Here is a 22037-nt window from a genome sequence, read left to right on the forward strand (position 1 = left end):
TTTCATCACGCGAGGAAATCTACAGCGAAACTCTCATCGACCTTCCTTTGTTGGAAAAGTGGTCAAGAGCGCTGATGACCCGAAGCATGATAAGCATGTGTTCAACAGCATTTCGATCTACTTTTGGAACGCATTACAGCTGCGGTTGTGCGTGAAATGGATTCGATAAGTCCTCGGTATGTTTCAGGATGTGTGAGGTACCCATGTCTAAGCACATGCCATGCAACTCATGGAATTTTAGGCCTGTGGTTTGTTGGCGCCTAACTGGTACCAAATAGGGTCCCAGACGTCGAGTTCAGATAGGGCGAATCTGGTGGTCAAGAAATCGCCGTGAGTTCACTATTATGCTCCTCAAACAACTGTATCAAATTCTGCCCCTATGGAAGTTGCCGTCGTCTTCGCGAAAGGCATCAAACATGAACGGATGTACGTGGTCCGCAATAATCTTGGTATAGTCCAGATAGTCTAGAACACTTTTGGTGCCTCCCGTTACTACCACAGAACCCACAGAATCCCAGAATCCCCCTTACCTTATAGTGCCTCTACCAACCTGCGTTTGTGATGCGTGGAAAAAAAACCAATTACTGTACCCCCAGAAATGTCTTAGTTTAGCTGGTGAGTCCGCAGATGATGGTATAAGGGGCGTACAGTATGTGTGGCACATTTTCGCAGCTGAGCTTTGGGATAATTAACCCAGTCCGTCCTTGAAATGACGGTGTGCCGTGGCGTAGAAATCCTTACTATCTGTTATGCGGAGATGCACTCGTAATTTTATGTTCCCTTGCAGATCATTAGCATCGCCGTCGGATTGTGAAAGTGCAGTGCTACTGGCTATATTTAACATAAGGAAGGGGGAAGAAGTTTCTTGTGCAAATAATTTTCACGTAGGGTGCCATTGTGGTACGTTTACATAAGAAACACCTTAAAATGATCTCGTTAGCACTGATTATAAGCTAACTAATAACGGTATGAGAGCATGGTCTAGATCGAAATGCAACCTATTGAAGACTGCCGACTATGTCGCACAGTCTGTAACTTCAATGTGGAATCAGTATAGTTCATATAAGATCCTGCATCTTCGGTTATGTCAAATTTATTCGTTTATTTATTAATATCAACGTTTCCTGGCATTGTAAAATAACTAAAAGAGGCTCATAGTATTTATGATCCTTAGGGTCCTCATAATATCTGTGCAGAAAAAAGCAACGTTTGTTAGCAAATATTTATTAATAACACTTGTTTGACTCACACCAGAATAAATGCACTCTCCCTATGTATCTCTTTACTGACCTCACGAAAGATTTCTGCATCGGCACCTCATCGCACTGGATCTGAAAGCGCCAGATGGCCATGTGCCTCTGCTAACCAGTGAGGGAGCCTATAGCTCGCTCCTTACTCGGTACATATTGCAGCGCTGATACATTCACGCATGTGGAGTAGCAAAACTGAAAATAAAGTAAAATGCACTCTTACCTACAAATAACGGGTACCTTACAAGCAGTGCGTGTTCCAAAGCGCCATTCGCCTGAAGACGGCGTGCCCGGACGCAATCATCGTAACATCAAAAAACAATTAATGTACAGTAATGAACTTTCGGGAATACATTTGTCTTGGTAACATATTTAAGTTAGTAACATTGTAAGATCACGGATTATTGTAAGTATTAGATAATCCATCGCGAATGTGAAATCCTGGTACATTATTAACTAGTGTAACCGCCAGAATGTTGAATACAAGAATGCAAACGTGCATGCATTCTGTTGCACAGGTACAGGATGGCAGCTTGTGGGATGGCTAACGCTATTTTTGAAATGACAATTAAATAAATACCATTACCTGCTGAAGGGCGTTGATATACATCAACGGGGACAGTTGAAAATTTGTGCCTCTAGCGGGACTGGAACCCGGGATCTCCTGCTTATATGGCAGACTCTTTATCTATCTTAGCCACTGAGGGCAACTTATAGTCCAAACGTTACATTCGTAGTGCCCCTGCCATTATACCCATTACTCGCGGCAGACAATCCATCGAGTCCCGTAAGAGTTCAGGCAAATCCTGCGCATCCGCACTGAAGAAGGTCATCAGCCGGTTAGCCTTAAACGATATGAAGATAGCATCTGTTCTTTCGGACGTGACCGAAAGACAGGATGCCACCTTCATAGCGCTATTTTAGGATATACGACGGAGGTGTTGCCCGACGATGTCCCAATATGTGCTCGATTGGAGACAGATCTGATGATCGAGCAGGCCCAGGCAACATGTCGACGCTATGCAGAGCATATTGGACAACAACAGCGGTGTATGGGCCAGCGTTATCCTGTTGGAAGACACCCCATGGAACGCTGTTCATATGGCGCAACAGTTCGGATCACCAGATTGACGTACAGATTTGAAGTCAGGGTGAGAGGGATAACCACAAGAGTACTCCAGGTGCCATACGATGTCGCACTCCAGACCGTAAACTAAGGTGTAGGTCCAGTGTGGCTAGCGGGCAGACAGGTTGGCTGCAGGCTGTCATCTGGTTTCCTTCTAACCAACACACGATTATCACTGGTATCGAGGCGGAACCAGATTCTGTCAGAAAACACAACACACCTCCACCCTTTCCTCCCGCTTTCCTCTCGCTTGACACCACTGTTGTCGCAAATGGAGCGGCTTTGTGTTCAATGGAATGGACATAAAAGGGCATCTGGCTCAGAGCTGTCCTTCAAGTAACCGATTTGTAACGGTTCCTTGCGTCACTGTGATGCCAACTACTGCCCAAATTACTACTTACAGTTGTAGTGCAATGCGCCGGAGCCATACACTGAACACTGTGGTTTTCCCCTCCCGGTAGCGTCACGTGGCCATCGGGAGTCCTGTCTTCTTGGGACAGTACATCTCGTCACCACCGATGCTAGCAGTCAGGTCCAGTGACTACATTTCTGCCAAATCTTTCTGCAGTATCGCTTCTCGTAGCCCTAACACAAGACCTCGTTCCAAGTTAGTGAGGTACTGGACAATGGTATCGTTGTCGTCTTAAAATGATTCTTGGTTAACAACAACCTACCGCGGCCAATCTCAATCGTAACTAACACTCAAAACCATTACAGCGTATATTGAAAGCTGATTTCCATCCTCGTGGTGGAGCTACTAGCAACTCTTAACGCAAGTAGCTCGAAATTTGCAGCGACATCATCTTTCACACGTACAAACACGTCTACCAACTTTCGTTTTTGCCACACGACTCTTTATTAGTATGGTATCGATAGTTCCGATGCCACAGCGTAGGTGCACACTCGTAGGTTGGCACTACGAGAGCGGACGAACTACGCCGACCACAGCGCCCTCTAGCAACACCGACTCAAAGGAAGGCCTCGGCGCTTGTTGCTGACGTCACGTCAGCTAGGCACGGCGAACGCCAGGTCTGTTGCAGGCAGAAACGCCTGGGCGTGCTTATCACTATAAATCTCTAATTTTTGGACAAAATGTTTGGTATTGTTTTGGATTCTGCAGTTTTATACAGTTGAAAGATTTTCTTACTATCGTAAAGCTACAAATGAAGATCATAGTTCTGTATTACTGAATCCTGTCGAAACACTTAGATCAATATGAGAAGATGCTTTGCCCCATTGCAAGCTTCGGAAATTTTACATTCAAGTAACTATATTTACTTGATCCAATTTGTCATCGAAACTTACCCCAACCCCCTTACAACTAACTCATTTCATTTATTTATTTATTTTCGTTTGACATCGTTACTGGAAATGTGAACTAATTTACATGTGTAAATGTCCAACTGTTGCTAGTCATTAGATTACAGTCGTTTTCAACGAAAGGAATTCTAAACAGGAAATAAAATAGCTTCATACATCGAAAATACTGCTGAGCTTAAACTTTTTTAAACATGCACATTACAAAAGATAAATATTCCTCTCTTGCAACTGAAAGGAGAAACTTTATAAGACAAAAAAATTTTATTTGATAAAACAAGTATCTCTTTTGCCTCTTCTGTCCGCCATCCCCTCCCCCAACGTGTATAATCGCAAGACATTTCATTAACATTCAGTGCTCCTCACCCCATAGTCAACCAAGTTACCCAAAGAAGAGCTCCAGTATGTTCACAGTTTCTTGTAAAAGCAGCCCAGTACAAACGGAACTTCCTCAGATTTACAAACAAGGTAAAGAAGCACGAATTCTGTTTCTGCTGGACCATGAAGTTGTTTTTGTACGTCAATCCTTAAAAAGGTAGAAATTTAAGTTCAGGAGAACACTATTTGTTAAAAAGTGTAATGAGTTGCACAATTAATTGATTGCAGAAATCTCTCAGAACAATGGCGTTGGTCAACTACCGCCAATAGTTTCACATTTTCCTGTGTCAGGGAGGGAGACACCACCACTATGAGTATGCCTGCAACAGACCTGGAGTTCGCGGTGCCTAGCTGACGTGACGTCACAAACAAGCGCCGAGGCCTTCCTTTGAGTCGGTGTTGCCTCTAGCCGACGCTCTGGAGCTCAACGAGCACCGCTCTGCTTTCTGCCCATTTCATCAAGAGCAGACGGCCTGGAGACATCGCTTCTACTTCAGAATGTGTTGGCTCGCTATTGAGACCATGTACTACTCTTACGACGGGAATACGACTTCGCACCAACACGCTCATCACCGCAAAGTCATGTAACCATTTATTAACTTATTTTGCCTGCAGTAAACATCTTTAAATTTAAACGCAGTACCGAAGTGCTTTACCTACTCGCTTCCTTCATTCGGCTTATGTTACAGATAACAGGAGCAGACCCAGGCGCCGCCATCCAGGCGGGATACAAAACTTGGTAATGCGATTGTTTTTTGCCATCAATGTGTATCTTATTAAATGTCACGCAGAATTTGTTTCGCCTTTTTCTGTGCCATTTTAATTGAACTGTGTCCATTTTAACGTTAGCGTTACCGTCCTGCCTCAGGTTCGCCTACGTAGTTTACAGCATGTTAATTGGAAAATTTATAATTAAAATAAACGAACAATAAATCACGAAAAAGAGTACACGAACAAATTACGATACAGAGAAGTACTCTCAATTACTACCGGGTATTGCCGGACAGAATAGAAGTGTGCCTCAAGAGAGCCTTTCAACTTAAAAGACTAGACGTTTATCAGTCAATTCTCTTCAATTCTGGTGTCAGCATATTGAAACGTGCTGAATAGTACACACCATACTGTGCAATGTTTAAGGAAGTACAAGTAGTCTTTTCGTCTACTGTTTACCGAATGACGTTTATTTGCAATGTATCACTAGAATCAAGAGGAAGGGAGAAAGATTTGGGATTAACGTCCTGTCAAAATCGAGGTTATTAGAGACAGAACACAAGCTCGGAATATTTCAAGAAAGGAGAAGGAAATCGGCCGTGCCCCTTCAAGGGAACCATGCCGGCATTTTCCTGGAGCAGTTCAAGGAAATCATGGGAAACCCGGATCGGATGTGGGGTCAAGGATTTGAACCGCTTTCCTCGCGAATGCTTTTCCACGTCATAAACAGCTGTCTGATGGACGATACATGCATGTCACAACAACACATTTCTTTCCCATTCTCCTCACAAATGGAGCGAGACGAAAATTACCTGTATGCCTCTGTACGAGCCTTACTATACCTTAATTTATCGTTGCAGCTCTTACTCGTAGTGAACAACGAAGACAGACTGTAACAGATTTGGTTCTTTAAATTTTTTGATAAAGGAGCAATCATTCTTTGGTTAGTAATATGTATTCTTACGCCTAGCAATCGACGTATTTCGTATGTGTCGGTGCGCTAAACAGAACATCGTGCCCAATTTTACGTGAACATGGATTAGTCAATTCAGCAGCTGAATTGTCTCACGAAAGCAACACATCTCAGCGACTGGTTACTGCAATCCATTCAGTCCGTTTTGTATCTTTGGTGATGCACGTTTATGGGTGCTCAAGTACCATACGTAAGGTCCCGTGCTGGATCTCCAGTTGGTCAAATAATTCTCCGGTACAAGAAGACAACGAGAAACCTCATAAAAACCTGCGTGCTGTTGAAAATTTGTGATAAATTATTGTGGATCTGCTCTTGCACTGGATATCTACATACACTATGTGATCCAAAGTACCCGAACACCTACAAAAACATACGTTTTTCATATTAGGTGCATTATGCTGCCACCTACTGCCAAGTACTCCGTATCACCTACCTCAGTAATCATTAGACATCGTGAGAGAGCAGAATGGGGCGCTCCGCGGAACTAACGGACCTCTAACGTGATCAAGGGATTGGCTGGAACTTGTGTCAAATGTCTGTACGCCAGATTTCCACACTCCTAAGCATCCCTAGATCCACTGTTTCTGATGTGATAGTGAAGTGGAAACGTGAAGGGACACTTACAGCACAAAAGCGTATAGGCCGACTTCCTCTGTTGACTGATAGAGACCGCCGACAGTTGAAGAGGGTCGTAATGTGTAATAGGCAGACATCTATACAGACCATCACACAGGAATTCCAAACTGCATCAGGATCCACTGCAAGTACTATGACAGTTAGGCGGGAGGTGTGAAGACTTGGATTTCATGATCGAGCGGCTGCTCATAAGACACACATCACGCCGGTAAATTCCAAACGAAGCCTCGATTGGTGTAAGGAGCGTAAAAATTGGACGCTGGAACAGTGGACAAATGTTGTGGGGAGTGACGAATCACGGTACACAGCGTGGCTATCCGATGGCAGGGTGTGGGTATGGCGAAGGTCCGGTCAACGTAATTTACCAGCGTGTGTAGTGCCAACAGTAAAATTCGGAGGCGGTGGTGTTGCGATGTGGTCCTGTTTTTCATGGAGTGGGCTTGCACCCCTTGTTTTGCGTGGCACTATCGCGGCACAGGCCTACATTGTTGTTGTAATCACCTTCTTGCTTCCCACTGTTGAAGAGCAATTCAGGGATGGCGATTGCATCTTTCAACACGATCGAGCACCTGTTCATAATACACGGACTGTGGAGGAGTTGTTACACGACAATAACAATCCTGTAATAGACTGGACTGCACAGAGTCCTGACCTGAATCCTATAGAACGCCTTTGGGATGTTTCAAAACACCGACTGCGTGCCAGGCCTCACCGACCGACATTGATACCTCTCCGGAGTGCAGCACTCCATGAAGAATGGGCTGCCATTCCCCAAGAAACCCTCCAGCACCTGATTGAACGTATGCCGGGGAGAGTGGAAGCTATCATCAAGGCTAAGGGTGGGCCAACACCATACTGAATTCCAACATTACCGATGGAGGGCGCCACGAACTTTTTCTTTTTCAACCACGTGCCCGGATACTTTTGATCACATAGTGTATCGTAGTCCAGCTTGAAGAGATAAATCGAGTCTTGAAGCTTCAGAAATAGTGATTCGTACCACTGTTTACTGTATCTGTTCCAATTACTGTCCACTTATCAAAAATGAGCTGCACTGTCTGTACTTCCCCACAGAATAAAAAAAATGTTTTACCTCCTGTGTTCTTTCTTTTTTCTTTTTTAATTGAAGAAAATCGCTGACTATCATGAGCGAACAGACATTTATACGTTTCATAATTATCGGAATGACTCTTATCTTCAAATATTTAATTAGTCTTCTGTAGAAGGCAAAGGCCCCGATTTCGAGTCTCGGTCGGGCACACAGTTTTAATCTGCCAGGAAGTTTCATAGTCTTCTGTAATTGCATATGCATTTCTCGTTTTAATACTGTTGATTATTGGGAATACAGATTTCTCTAGACAACATAATTCAGTCGAGTAGAGTACTTAAAAGGAACAAAAAGGCACAGATTTTGTTCTCAAGTTCTATAAAAATTAAGTTGTAAATATTGAGAGAAAGTCACGGGAACCTGAGTTTAATTATACTATGGCAACCGTGGTGGTTTGCAATTGGACGGGGCATCGTTAACATTAGCTACTCTGAAAGCTAATTCACAGCAATTTAGGATACCGGATCAGACGCGCTAGAATTAAAAGATAGAGACTTAGGGATTTCACTTTAAGGAATACTGTACTTCGATTTGTAGGACATGTGATACTTTTGACAGACAGGTACATAAACACACTAGAAAAAGCGTACCTTTTTGGTTATAGCTACTTTAAAACTTGACTTAAAAAGCTCAACTTCCCCGTGCAACAAATTGTGGAAGCCTGTATGTACTTACAAAATGTAAGCTGTGAGATTTAAAAAATCTTTAATTTTGCTTCGAATGAAATTTCATAATATTGCTTATAGATCTCCGGTGAATTATAAGTTGAAACAGGGATAGATGGTCATACTGCTTTAGTTCTCCAACTACCTCTTTAAAGCGCTACCAGTCGCTTGATAGTGAGTCTTTGTAGCCGAGTTACACTTATATGCTTCTCTTGACCCTTTATTTCAACAAAAAATAGGTATTTTTCGTGATTTTAGTATTTAATACACATAATATAATGTAACATGTCAATACTTCCCCATTTCTCCGTAAGTTATATTGTGAGTAGGTTACGAAAACTCACAGTTCAGGGCTGTACGGATCTCTTTGCGTTTACCATATTTGATGACGCTATATGGCAAACTGCCCCTACCGATCGTGAGAGATGGTCATACCATCTTCGTCATAGTTCTCCACCCCTAAAACTTTGTTTGTTTTTTTAGTTTAAACGTTTGAACTGGAACTCCTTTTTTTATACAAACGCCAACGAAGTACATTCCCAACATTGGATCTACTAGAGGCAGATAGACAGAAGAGGAACTTCTAATTGCTATTACTAAAGTAAAAAATGATGGTTATTCAGTCATAAAAGGTTCTGAAGCGTCTAATAGTCTAAGCAAAACCCTATAGCGAAAACTAAAAACCATTTGTGATTGGGTCCAGCTTCCTGATAATTTTGCAGTAAGGCTTCTCATAAATCATGAATTTAATTTTGAAAAAGGAAAAGTATGTCAACACTGGTTACAATTTTTATTATCTAGACATCCTGATCTATCTGTGCGGAAATCTGAAATAATTCTCTCTTACACAACGTACTTGTAAAAAGCACTTCAATGAAAACATATTAAGATTATTGGATAACATTTCAATACGACTTCTCTTTGTTTTTAAAATGTTTTGTCAGATGATCGTCTATTCCTTGCGTGTCTAGCCATCTAATCACGGTACAGTCCTAAAATGGTCGAATGTTAGATAATGCAAAAACAATTCGTATGGTTCAAATGGTTCAAATGGCTCTGAGCACTATGGGACTTAACTACTGAGGTCATCAGTCCCCTAGAACTTAGAACCACTTAAACCTAACAAACCTAAGGACATCACACACATCCATGCCCGAGGCAGCATTTGAACCTGCGACCGTAGCGGTCACGCTGTTCCAAACTGACGCGCTTAGAACCGCACGGCCACACCAGCCGGCAAAAACAATTCGTATTTCGTTTGAAATTTCTTCTGAGTTCGTGAAAGAAGCCTTATTTTGTGTTTTATGGATATATAGAGCAATATCTAGAAATTTTCTAGAGTTTTGTTTAGTAGGAAAAATCATGGCCATTTAAATCTGTTTTCCCCTAACATAAAATGAAGGAACTGTCGCTAACTAATTTGACGACACGGAACAAAAGAAATCTCCAGAATGAGATTTACACTCTGCAGCGGAGTGTGCGCAGATATGAAACTTACTGGCAGATTAAAACTGTGTGCGTGACCGAGACTCGAACTCTGGACGTTTGCCTTTCGCGGGCAAGTGCTCTACCATCTGAGCTACCCAAGCACGACTCACGCCCCGTCTTCAGAGCTTTACTTCCGCCAGAAACTTTCTGTTGGCCCATCGTGGCCAGGGGACATCGGCTGGTAAGTACTTTCGATGTTAATAAACTTCACTAACAACAATATACCTGAAGATATTTTATTTTATTCTGAAAGCAACCACTTTCAGCAATTCACTTTGCCCTCTTCAGGCTCCATACGCTTTAATCCAAATAAACGAATTTATCGTATAGCACCATAAAACACCGGATATCGTGAACTCCAATCGTTATCCAAATGCTTCATACGAAGACGAGTTGCTGTCACGTCTTCGTATGAAGCATTTGTATAACATTGGAATTCACGATATTCAGTGTTTTATCGCGCTATACGATAAGTTCGTTTATTTGGATAAAAGCGTATGGGGCCTGAAGATAGTAAAATCAATTGCCGGAACTGATTGCTTTCTGAATAAAATAAAATATCTTAATGTATATTGGTGTTGGTGAAGTTTATTGACACTGAAAAGAAACAAAGAAAGTCTCGTGGAAGCCAATACGGAAGGAGAAAGGATACTGCATAAAAAAGGTCGAAAGAAAATAAGTTGGATTAATAAAAAAAGAGATAGTAAAATATGGAAACCAGTGTAAGTAGTTCTAATGAGTAATCGAAAACTCAAGTAATTTTCACCCAACTGAAAACAAGTTGTATTCAAAACTGGAAGACGTGTTTCTTTCCACAAAAGTTTTGAATGTACTTACCTACACTCCTGGAAATTGAAATAAGAACACCGTGAATTCATTGTCCCAGGAAGGGGAAACTTTATTGACACATTCCTGGGGTCAGATACATCACATGATCACACTGACAGAACCACAGGCACATAGACACAGGCAACAGAGCATGCACAATGTCGGCACTAGTACAGTGTATATCCACCTTTCGCAGCAATGCAGGCTGCTATTCTCCCATGGAGACGATCGTAGAGATGCTGGATGTAGTCCTGTGGAACGGCTTGCCATGCCATTTCCACCTGGCGCCTCAGTTTTACCAGCGTTCGTGCTGGACGTGCAGACCGCGTGAGACGACGCTTCATCCAGTCCCAAACATGCTCAATGGGGAACAGATCCGGAGATCTTGCTGGCCAGGGTAGTTGACTTACACCTTCTAGAGCACGTTGGGTGGCACAGCATACGTGCGGACGTGCATTGTCCTGTTGGAACAGCAAGTTCCCTTGCCGGTCTAGGAATGGTAGAACGATGGGTTCGATGACGGTTTGGATGTACCGTGCACTATTCAGTGTCCCCTCGACGATCACCAGTGGTGTACGGCCAGTGTAGGAGATCGCTCCCCACACCATGATGCCGGGTGTTGGCCCTGTGTGCCTCGGTCGTATGCAGTCCTGATTGTGGCGCTCACCTGCACGGCGCCAAACATGCATGCGACCATCATTGGCACCAAGGCAGAAGCGACTCTCATCGCTGAAGACGACACGTCTCCATTCGTCCCTCCATTCACGCCTGTCGCGACACCACTGGAGGCGGGCTGCACGATGTTGGGGCGTGAGCGGAAGACGGCCTAACGGTGTGCGGGACCGTAGCCCAGCTTCATGGAGACGGTTGCGAATGGTCCTCGCCGATACCCCAGGAGCAACAGTGTCCCTAATTTGCTGGGAAGTGGCGGTGCGGTCCCCTACGGCACTGCGTAGGATCCTACGGTCTTGGCGTGCATCCGTGCGTCGCTGCGGTCCGGTCCCAGGTCGACGGGCACGTGCACCTTCCGCCGACCACTGGCGACAACATCGATGTACTGTGGAGACCTCACGCCCCACGTGTTGAGCAATTCGGCGGTACGTCCACCCGGCCTCCCGCATGCCCACTATACGCCCTCGCTCAAAGTCCGTCAACTGCACATACAGTTCACGTCCACGCTGTCGCGGCATGCTACCAGTGTTAAAGACTGCGATGGAGCTCCGTATGCCACGGCAAACTGGCTGACACTGACGGCGGCGGTGCACAAATGCTGCGCAGCTAGCGCCATTCGACGGCCAACACCGCGGTTCCTGGTGTGTCCGCTGTGCCGTGCGTGTGATCATTGCTTGTACAGCCCTCTCGCAGTGTCCGGAGCAAGTATGGTGGGTCTGACACACCGGTGTCAATGTGTTCTTTTTTCCATTTCCAGGAGTGTATGTCTCATCTAATTTATCAATATTCGAATGTTCTTACGTCGGACGTACGTACACTTGCATAGTGTAAAAATGCTTCTCGCCTCACTCACGTTATGATGTGCAGTCTTAACTCCAAAATGTTCATAACTGAAGGACAATCTCATGGAAATCTATTAGACGTTGTAACAGGTACCCTATGAGAGAACAAACATTTTTTAACGTCGCCTTACGTTTCTGTCGGACTCATGACAATCTTACACAACAATTAGCGCGGGTGAAAAATCACGAATTTCAGAAACATAAGGAGACCACGAATTTCTTTGTTACCTAAGTTAACCGCAGTATTTTTTTCGTTGACCAGTGCCGAATTTCGCGGTTTCTGTTCAGAACATTGTTAACGCCCTAAGCGCGGTGGAGTCTGACAGTGGCATTAACGTATGCAAATACATATCTCGCACTTCGATTTCTTTTTGCGCTCGTTTTCGTTTGCGCGCCAGCTGAATATTCATGTGCTGCGCAGTGCACGTGAGACGTCCTTTTGAATTCGAACCGTAATTACTTTGAAAACAGAACAGGGTAAACGATCCAGGCCGATCGTTCTGTTATTTGTGTTTGTCCAGTGTGCGTAGAATGCAGACATCTTGGCTGCAGGTCCTCAACTAGCCTCGTTCAACCAACACACGGCCATCACTGGAACCGAGGCAGAACCAGCTTTCATTAGAAAAGACAACTGACTTCCACCCCATCCTTCAAGGAGCTCTCGCTTGGAACCAATGATGTCGCAAATCGCTGTGGTTTGTGATCAGTGGAATGTGCGTCTGGTTCGGATTGGACCTTTAAGTGACCTATTTGCAACAGTTCGTTGTTTGACTGCGTTGCCAACTGCTGCTCATATTGCAGGTGCAGATGCAGTACGATGCCCCAGAGTCCCATGTGGAACACGATGGTCGTTCCTCTCGGTAGTGCCAGTGGCCGTCAGGAGCCAAGTTTTCTTACGACTGTACGTTCCCGTGACCACAGATGCCAGGAACCATTTACAGTGGCTGTTGTCCTGTCGAGTATTTATGCAATATCGAAGAAGGAACATTCAGTTTCTCTTAGGTCTATTACACGACCTCGTTCAAGTTCAGTGAGGTGATGATAATTATGTCCATGCCACTTTAAAGCCATTCTTGACTAACATCAACTCACCTCAACCGTTCTGAAATGCAGCTACAGCGTATATTTAAGGGAAACCTGGTTTGCATCCTCATAGTACTTACGCCACTGTTATGTGACTGGCGCAAAACTTGAGGAGAAATTATTTTTCGGATGTACAAACTCGCCTACCAACTTTCGTGTGTGAAGCACAACTCCCTCTTGGTGTCGAAATCAAAGCACTTAACAAAAGCTTAGCAGTGTGGGACGCCCTGCTAGACCTTCAGGACATGACAGGTAGTTTAAATTGTGGAAAGGGGCCAAAATAAGCGGCTGTCAGTTACACTCGAACGTACAACTTTATTTATTTGACCAAACATTACAAGAGCCAAGAAATTAAAAAAAAAAAACACACAGCACTAATTTTTGGATCTTAATTACCATCTGAATGCGCCATACAACCTCATGCCTTAAGGGCAAGATCACTTTAATTTAAAATCGGCTGAAGGCCACTAACTTAAGACTCAAACCAAAATCAGAAATTGAAAAGGCAGAAGGCCTTTTCTTAAATCAGTTCTTTCAATTAGGCTGAAGGCCTAAACAATCGCATACCTTAAGAGCAAAACAACTTGAATTAAACAAAAAAAAAGTCTGAAGGCCCATCTCTTAAGACTCAAAGCAAAATTAAAATTTTAAAGGCAAAAGCCTTATCTTAAAACAGTTCTTTAATTAGGCTGAAGGCCCGAACAATCTGACCTTAATAGCAAAACAACTTTAATCTAACATCGACTGAAGGCCCATCACTTAAGCCTCAACCAAAATTAAATTTTTAAAAAGGCCAAGGGCCTTACCTTAAAACAGTTCTTTAAATTAGGCTGATGGCCGAGCCAAAACAACCTTAATTTAAGAATCGGCTAGAAGCCATACAAATACAAACAACAAGAACAAACAAGAAAAGGCAGTACACCCAACGGTGCTCATAAATTTCCGAGTGTCGGCCTGGAATTCACACACTAACGCTCCCTTAAGTGAGACAGGCAGTCGGCCCAACCATTCGCGATCCGACGACAACCCAACCGACAGAAAGTCAGCGGACCCACTGACAGATAACTTCTGCTCCATCCGACCAGTACACAACAGGGAGTTCAATGGAACAACGTAGAAGGTATTCACGCCCACAACCAATTATACATTGAGCTGTCAAACTACACACTGTGCTGGACAGCGACAACACGATGAGGAAAATACACTGCCTGAATTTACGTCAACGGCCAGGGCAGGTAACCGGAACGTTAACGGACACAAGGGAGAAGATTTCGCTGGTGCACTTCAATTCAAAATAACCAAGTACAGTTAAACTCCACCGGAGGGTGGCTAAAATTTGCCAACTTGAAAACACACGTTGTTGCTCGCGGGAATGTCCCAACAGTCGACAACAAAATCCAAACGATACAGTGTGAACGGTCGTGACTTGCTGGTAGATTAAATCAAAACTAAACTTTCGTGTCCAGGATCGGTGAGCCACGTACCTCGAAGCAATGGGAACAGCATCACGCACTCAGACAGTGCGTGGACGTCGCCAGCGGCCTCGGCAAAACTACGCGACGCGGAGATTTCCTCGCTGCTCCAGGCCAACCGACCAACTCCACGCACACAGAGCAGCCGGAAACTACAAGCGCAAGGCCAAAGATAGTAAAAGGTGGGAAAATCGATACACACACGCGGAGAGAGAGGATAACAGTATAATCACGATAGCCGCGGGGGACTAAACACAGAACAGCAGTCAAGGTTTAATCCAACGCATATCGTGAGCCAGTCACGGCTCACAGTGATATAATATCACTCGAAGGGGACTATTTTAACACAAAACGCCCCTGAAATTAAAGGTAGCACTACTCTAACTCGTACAGATGCTGCTCATACCACCGCCATACACAGAGCAAGACTCGATGATACACTCGCTGCGACAATGTTTGAGAGAAGCGCAGCCCAAGCGCACTACTGCAGTTCTCGTCGAACACCAGTGGGCCATCTCTCTTTCGCCCTCTAACTCTCTCGCAGGGTGCGACCCTGCAGGACCCACACCACTAATAGAATTGTGTGGGGCCGCTCCGGTCTTCACAAGAACTACGCCTTCCGGCATTGTCTGCCTGCTGGGTTCAGGAACCGACGTCGGCGTGTAGGCTCTAGCCTCTAGCTCACACGTTGCCTCTACACAAAGTTGCCTCGCTGCTGGCCACACAACTCGCAGCTGCGTCCGTGCTGCGCAACTACCGTGACTGCTTTCTCTGCTCCTCTCGTTTCCTTCCTCGCTGGCTGTCCACCGCCATACTGCCGCCCTCCAGCTGTTCCGCAGCGAAACACAGGACTGCACGGCCGCCCCTGCTTACGGCACGCATAACATCAGGAACAAGCAGTCCCTACACCCAAACGACAACACCAGGAGGCCGTTCCTTGAGCCAGTGGAATGAAAATCTGCCGGGCCCCACTGCTCGTCGTCCTAGGCGCGAAAGATCCTTCAACCTCGCCCGCTTGTCAGTCCAAGACGCGCTTAGTTCCCGTGCTGGTCAGTCCGAGAGAGCAGCTCACAGCTCGGCCCACGGTGACGCTGACCATAGGCACCAATGCTATAGCCGTGTCTTCTGGGCGATCTTGTTGCCACATATGATTCGTCACACCCAGCAAGCAGGCATGAATTTGAAAGCAATAAAATTCATGGTGGACGCAGTATTTCTACAGTTGTTTGGATTCTAATACTCGTGTCTCCCCAATTTCCTTTGAAACGCTGCAGAGAGCTGGTGTTGAGAGTGAAACTTCTTTATTTGAATGTGTGTGTCTGTACTTCAATTGCAGAATGACTGAGAAGATGATGCTTGCCGGCCGGAGTGGCCGAGCGGTTCTAGGCGCTTTAGTCTGGAACCGCGCGACCGCAATGGTCGCAGGTTCAAATCCTACCTCGGGCATGGTTGTGTGTGATGTCCTTAGGTTAGTTAGGTTTACGTGGTTCTAAGTTCTAGGGGACTGATGACCTCAGATGTTAAGTCCCATAGTGCTCAGAGCTATTTGATTTAGATGAAACTTCTGCGTTATTTGATTCTGAAACGGCTGTGTAAAACTGAACGTACTGAGCCTACTTTCTCTATACTTTTTCTGATCATGTCAACACTGACCCACAATATTCTAGCGCAACGCAATCTGACTGCTCAAAATAAGATAACCTGGCTTCAAATAATTAATTCATAAGAATGATCCAGACTAAAGAAATCCTACAATAACCTATACATTTCATTAAGCGCTTACCTCACAAAAATATGCATTAGGTGAACTACTGCAGTACAGCGAGCGTCAATATTGTCAGCTAAATAAAAGATTCTAACTACTAAAGCCACTAAATATTAATAGACATATGGTTAGCAAAGGAAACATTTTGTTACAAACCAAATAATGTTTTTTCTTTTACCTTAATAATGTGACATCCAGTTCAAACACGAATAGAAATCGTCATTGACATCTAGTTGGCTCTGAGCACTATGGGACTTAACATCGATGGTCAGCAGCCTGACATCCAGTACAAAGGTATATAATCAAGGATAATATTCAGTCTCCAAGTCGAACATGTACAGATCGTTAGCCTACGCTAAAACTTCAGACCTCTACCTTCCATTAATGCTAACTTCTCACGTCTAACATCCGTCACTGCTGGCGACTAATTTCCAACTGCCCAACAGTACTTCAGTCACTGCGGGCGACTGACTTCTAGCTGCCCAACACTACTGACGATTAGCTTCCAACGAGTCCAGCCAGCCACAGAGCCTCTTACAAAGAAAGCGCAGTCAGAAAATCAATGCAAAGCGCTACACAGCGCTGACGACACAGATGCAGCCCACTTACAAGTGGAAAGGTACTGAACCATAATGAATTAATTAACGTTTCTTAAAACACTAATGAACTGATTTTCAAAAAGCAAAAACCCAAGAATAACATTAACAAATTTGCTCCAGAACAGAAAAGAATAAATTTCAATGACCCATCTGATAGCAAATACCTCAAACGGCTAAAGTATAAATGACTTCCTTATATTAAAGAATATTAAATGAAACAAAAATAATTTTTTATTACAACCAGCGAAACATACGATCAAATAAAATGTCACAAATATCAACCATCAGCTATTGCCAGTAATTAACAATATGCCATTGCCTTCGAAGTAGCCAAAATGACTGAAAAATTTGATTCAAATTTGCGATGATAGAGGCGTGGCAGAGGCAATGGCAGTAGCAATAAATTCTCTTTCTCTACTGACATAGGACGGCGGTTGCTGCTACCACTGTAATAGAAACCTTCATTAAAGATTTCAATCATAGTACACAGGCATCTTTAACTAGACCACACACAGTGAACAAGAGATACAAACACATATCCTGTAAAACAGACAACTCGTTAATTCCAGAATGAGAATTTCACTCTGCAGCGGAAACTTTTTGGCAGATTAAAACTGTGTGCCGGACCGAGAATCGAACTCGGGACCTTTGCCTTTCGCAGGCAAGTGCTCTACCAACTGAGCTACCCAAGCACGACTCACGCCCCGTCCTCACAGCTCACAGCTTTAGTTCTGTCAGTACCTCGTCGTTATGCAGGAAACTTTGACTTGACTACTGAAGCATAAAACTTTTATTTCTCTTTAGGTTTTTTTTTTTTTTTTTTTTTTTTTTTTTTACATGCAAACGATTTATAGACATGCCTCAGGAATAAGGTACCTAGATTAAGCAATTTTCACTGACTGTCAGGTACAATTTGTGTGGTGTCACCACCAGACACCACACTTGCTAGGTGGTAGCCTTTAAATCGGCCGCGGTCCGTTAGTATACGTCGGACCCGCGTGTCGCCACTATCAGTGATTGCATACCGAGCGCCGCCACACGGCAGGTCTAGAAAGACTTTCTAGCACTCGCCCCAGTTGTATAGCCGACTTTGCTAGCGATGGTTCACCGACAAATTACGCTCTCATTTGCCGAGACGATAGTTAGCATAGCCTTCAGCTACGTCATTTGCTACGACCTAGCAAGGCGCCATTACCAGTCACTATTGATGCTGTAAAACATGTACCGTCACGAGCGATTTTCACCAATTATGGATTAAAGTTAAGTATTCCAGCAGCTACGTACTTCTTTTTACTATACTCAACTCCTTTAACTGATCCAGACCTCACGCCAGCCTGCGTGAGCTTAAACACGTGCCTTTCGGCTTCCTCCTAGTGGATTGGCTGTCTTGCCAGTCCTCAACAATTTGTAAATCAGAAGAATTACATCTGCATATTATAACCTTAGGTTCTAAAATCAGTATGGAATAGTGGCACCCAAAAGCCCACACAAATTCACAGAACTCAAGTAGTACCAGGCAAAACCTTCATAAATAACACATTTATGTATATAACAACGGGTAAACAGGATACAGAATCAAAACAGCCACCACGTGACACCAAGCGACGTGCACACTAATCGGATGCTCACCGCGATTTCTCGTAAAATCCAGCACCCATTGACAAACGCATCCTTAGAGATCACCGAGAGAAGGATGTAACGAAGATTACTCGTAGTCGGAAACCCACGGGTATCATCTAGCGTCCAGTTCTTCCACAGGCCAGACCGCACTCCAACCCAGCACCAAAATGGACACAAACTGCTTACAACTTCAATCATAGAGGACACACCGAATACTGTGCGTCGTGCCAAAGTAGCTTCTAACGAGCAGCGTTCACTGCTGCGACAAGACACTCGGCCGCGCCAGACACACTGTGAGCAAAGACATTACTCTAGCCAAAGGGCCACAACTTGGCTACCCCTACACGCCACCTCACTTGCGCTCCTCGCCACCCGTGTCAGACTCCCCTTTCCTCCAAGTTGCCGCAGCCCTTAACTTCCTCCTCCACCGACCTGCCCTTTTACAGTGACAATAACGCTCCATGCGCTCTTACGTCCAGAGTAATTCCAAACCCGCTGCAATTACGCGAAATTAAACGCGGTGTATTCTTCAGTATTTTATTTGCTTTGTAGTTGTATCTTGAGTAATTATTTTTCTTTTTAATGCCACGTGTAACGTAGTAATTTATCTACAAATCATCACACAACCTATTTTATATTGTAAGTAGCAGAGGAACATGGCATTGCCTGAGTATTTATATGAGGGCTATTGGCCCTGAGCACTATGGGACTTTACATCTGTGGTCATCAGTCCCCTAGAGCTTAGACCTACTTAAACATAACGAACCTAAGGACCTCACACACACCCATGCCCGAGGTAGGATTCGAACCTGCGACCGTAGCGGTCACGCGGTTCCAGGCTGAAGCGCCTAGAACCACACGGCCACACCGGCCGGCTGAGGGCTATTCGTAATGTATGGAACGATAGGTCGCGAAATTGAAACCACAGCGAAAATCAAAACTGTTTTATCTGCAAAAGTTAGCTACAACTTCCAGCTACTTATCTCCATAGTCGTCGATTCGATTTAGACGTTTTTAGTAGCATTGTACCAGCTTTCCACTACCCTCGTTATAGAAGGCAGCTGCCAGTCCTTTCCGCCAATTCTCTACACTGGCCTACAGCTCGTCGTCTGTGCCAAAATGTTGTCTTCATAACCAACGTTTCATGTGAGCGCAGATGAAACCTAACGGGAGAAAATAACGGGCTGTATTGTGGATAATCAAACATCTCTAATTGAAAACGATACAGGATCATCTTTATTGCCCCTGCAGCATGCAGCTGAGAATTGTCTTAAAGAAGAAAACGCACGACAGTTACGTAATGTTGGCTGCATAGCTTCAGGCGAAATTTCTCACGAGGCCCTCGTACTTGGCGTCAGACAGTATTGTCCTATGTTTGTTTACGTGCTTCTATTAGTCCATCTCTTCCTCCCTTCTCTCTCTCTCAATCTCCTTCTTGCCCTTGTATCCATCTACTCTTGGTCCCTGCCTCTCTCCATCTTCTCCTTCCCCCTTTCTCTACCCTTCTCCATTTCTTCACTGTCTCTACCCGTCCCCTCTCTTTTTATCCATATCTGCACCTTTTTCTCTCCATCCCCCCCCCCCTGTCTCTGTCCATTAGCCCCCCAGAATTCTCGCTATCCACCTCCTCCACCCCCACTTGTATCCACCTCCACCTCCCCCATCTCTCTGTTAATTTATTTCTCCCCTCTCTATCTACTCCTTCCCCCTCTGCCCATCTCCACCTCCATCACTAATTCCTTCCCTCCCCCTCTCTTTATCAGTCTCCTCCTCCCCCTCTGTCAGTTCATCTCCCACACCTCTGCCTGTCTCTTCCATCTCCTGCCTCTAACATCTCCTCCTCTTTCCTTTTTCTATCAACCTCCTCCTCCTATAGATCCCAGTCCCCTCCTTTCCCTTGGTTGTCTGTCCATCTCCTCGTCCTCCTCTCTCCACATTATCAGATTCACCCCAACAGGAGATTGGTGTATCTCACCTCTACAATTTTTCTTTCCAGACTGTAACTGATATGTGCGCTAAATTTGAATGAAATGGTCTCAGGGGTTGAGGATGAGTTTTTTTGCATATGGCTTTGCTCATATATGCACAAGTCAAACATATTTCGCCGCGCAGGATTAGCCGAGCGGTCTAAGGCGCTGCACTCTTGGACTGTGCAGCTGGTCCTGGCGGAGTTTCGAGTCCTCCCTCGGCCATGGATGTGTGTGTTTGTCCTTAGGATAGTTTAGGTTAAGTAGTGTGTAAGCTTAGGGACTGATGACCTTAGCATTTAATTCCCATAAGATTTCACATACTTTTTTTCAAACATGTTTCGCACACATTTAACAAATTTTACGAGTATTTGTACACATATTTCACCTGTATGTCTAGCAAATTTCACCCTGCAGAATCATTTTCACACAGCTTAATGTTTATAACAACCAATTTTCTCAACTATGTACTGTACCATGATATAATTTCGTAGGTACATTCCATGGTATGTATGTCTATTGTCTGCGAAATGTGTTGTCAATAGAGTTGCTAATAAACTAGTCACAAATTAAAGCGTCATGCAGGGTACAGCAGTTTCACCCACATGTCAGCGCCTACGACGTCATATCTACTGAACTGTGTCTCATACAGGGATATATTTTTGTATGTACGTTTAGCGGGATATGGGAAAACCACCTGAGTAATGGGTTGCGAGTAGAGTTAGGAGTAAGGAAGTAAGAAATTAAAAAGTCATGCACGATGCAGCAGTTTCTCGCGCATGCCAGTATTTATGATATTCTGTTTCATGAACTGTTTGTTAAAATGATATATTTTTCTATGTGGCATATGTGGATGCTGTCCGCAAAAAGTGTTGCGAATAAAATTAGTAGAATCGAAGTAATAAATTGAAACATCTTGAATGATGCAGTAGTTCGTTACGCGTTCAGTGTTTATCATGTTCTATCTGCTTAATTAAGTGTCGTACAGTGATGTAATTTTTCTGCTATATTCATTGGTACATTTAAAAATTTTCTTCAAAATGTCACGAATACAGTAATATGAAAGAAACTAATAAATTAAAACGACATACTTCATGTGTCAGTTCCACCTCATGAACAGTGAAAATTTAGCAGCGATAAACTTTTCCCATTCATCATTTTGCGAGGATTGTCAGCGAAAAAAAGTTTCGTAAAGGTCTTTAAGTGCTTTCATTCTCAGATACTGGATAACTAAATTATGGGTATTCTCGCTTCGTGGGCTACAATACTTTTTCACCCCCACCCTCACCCCTGAATAGAGTAGTTTATACCGTTCACAGTGACTCTTTGCAGAAAGTAAATTATATGTGTGCCAAGTTTGGTTGAAATGGGATCAGTGATTAAGGAGGAGACGTGAAACATTCATGCATACCCGTACATACATTTATTTCTATAATTCCTATGTGGAATACATCTATAGTCTTTACAGTCCATTCTTTAACACTATATGATAACTGCATACCATATTCACTACCACCAATAATTGCACAGCTGATCA

Source organism: Schistocerca serialis, chromosome 2, assembly GCF_023864345.2.
Source record: "Schistocerca serialis cubense isolate TAMUIC-IGC-003099 chromosome 2, iqSchSeri2.2, whole genome shotgun sequence".
NCBI lineage: Eukaryota > Metazoa > Arthropoda > Insecta > Orthoptera > Acrididae > Schistocerca > Schistocerca serialis.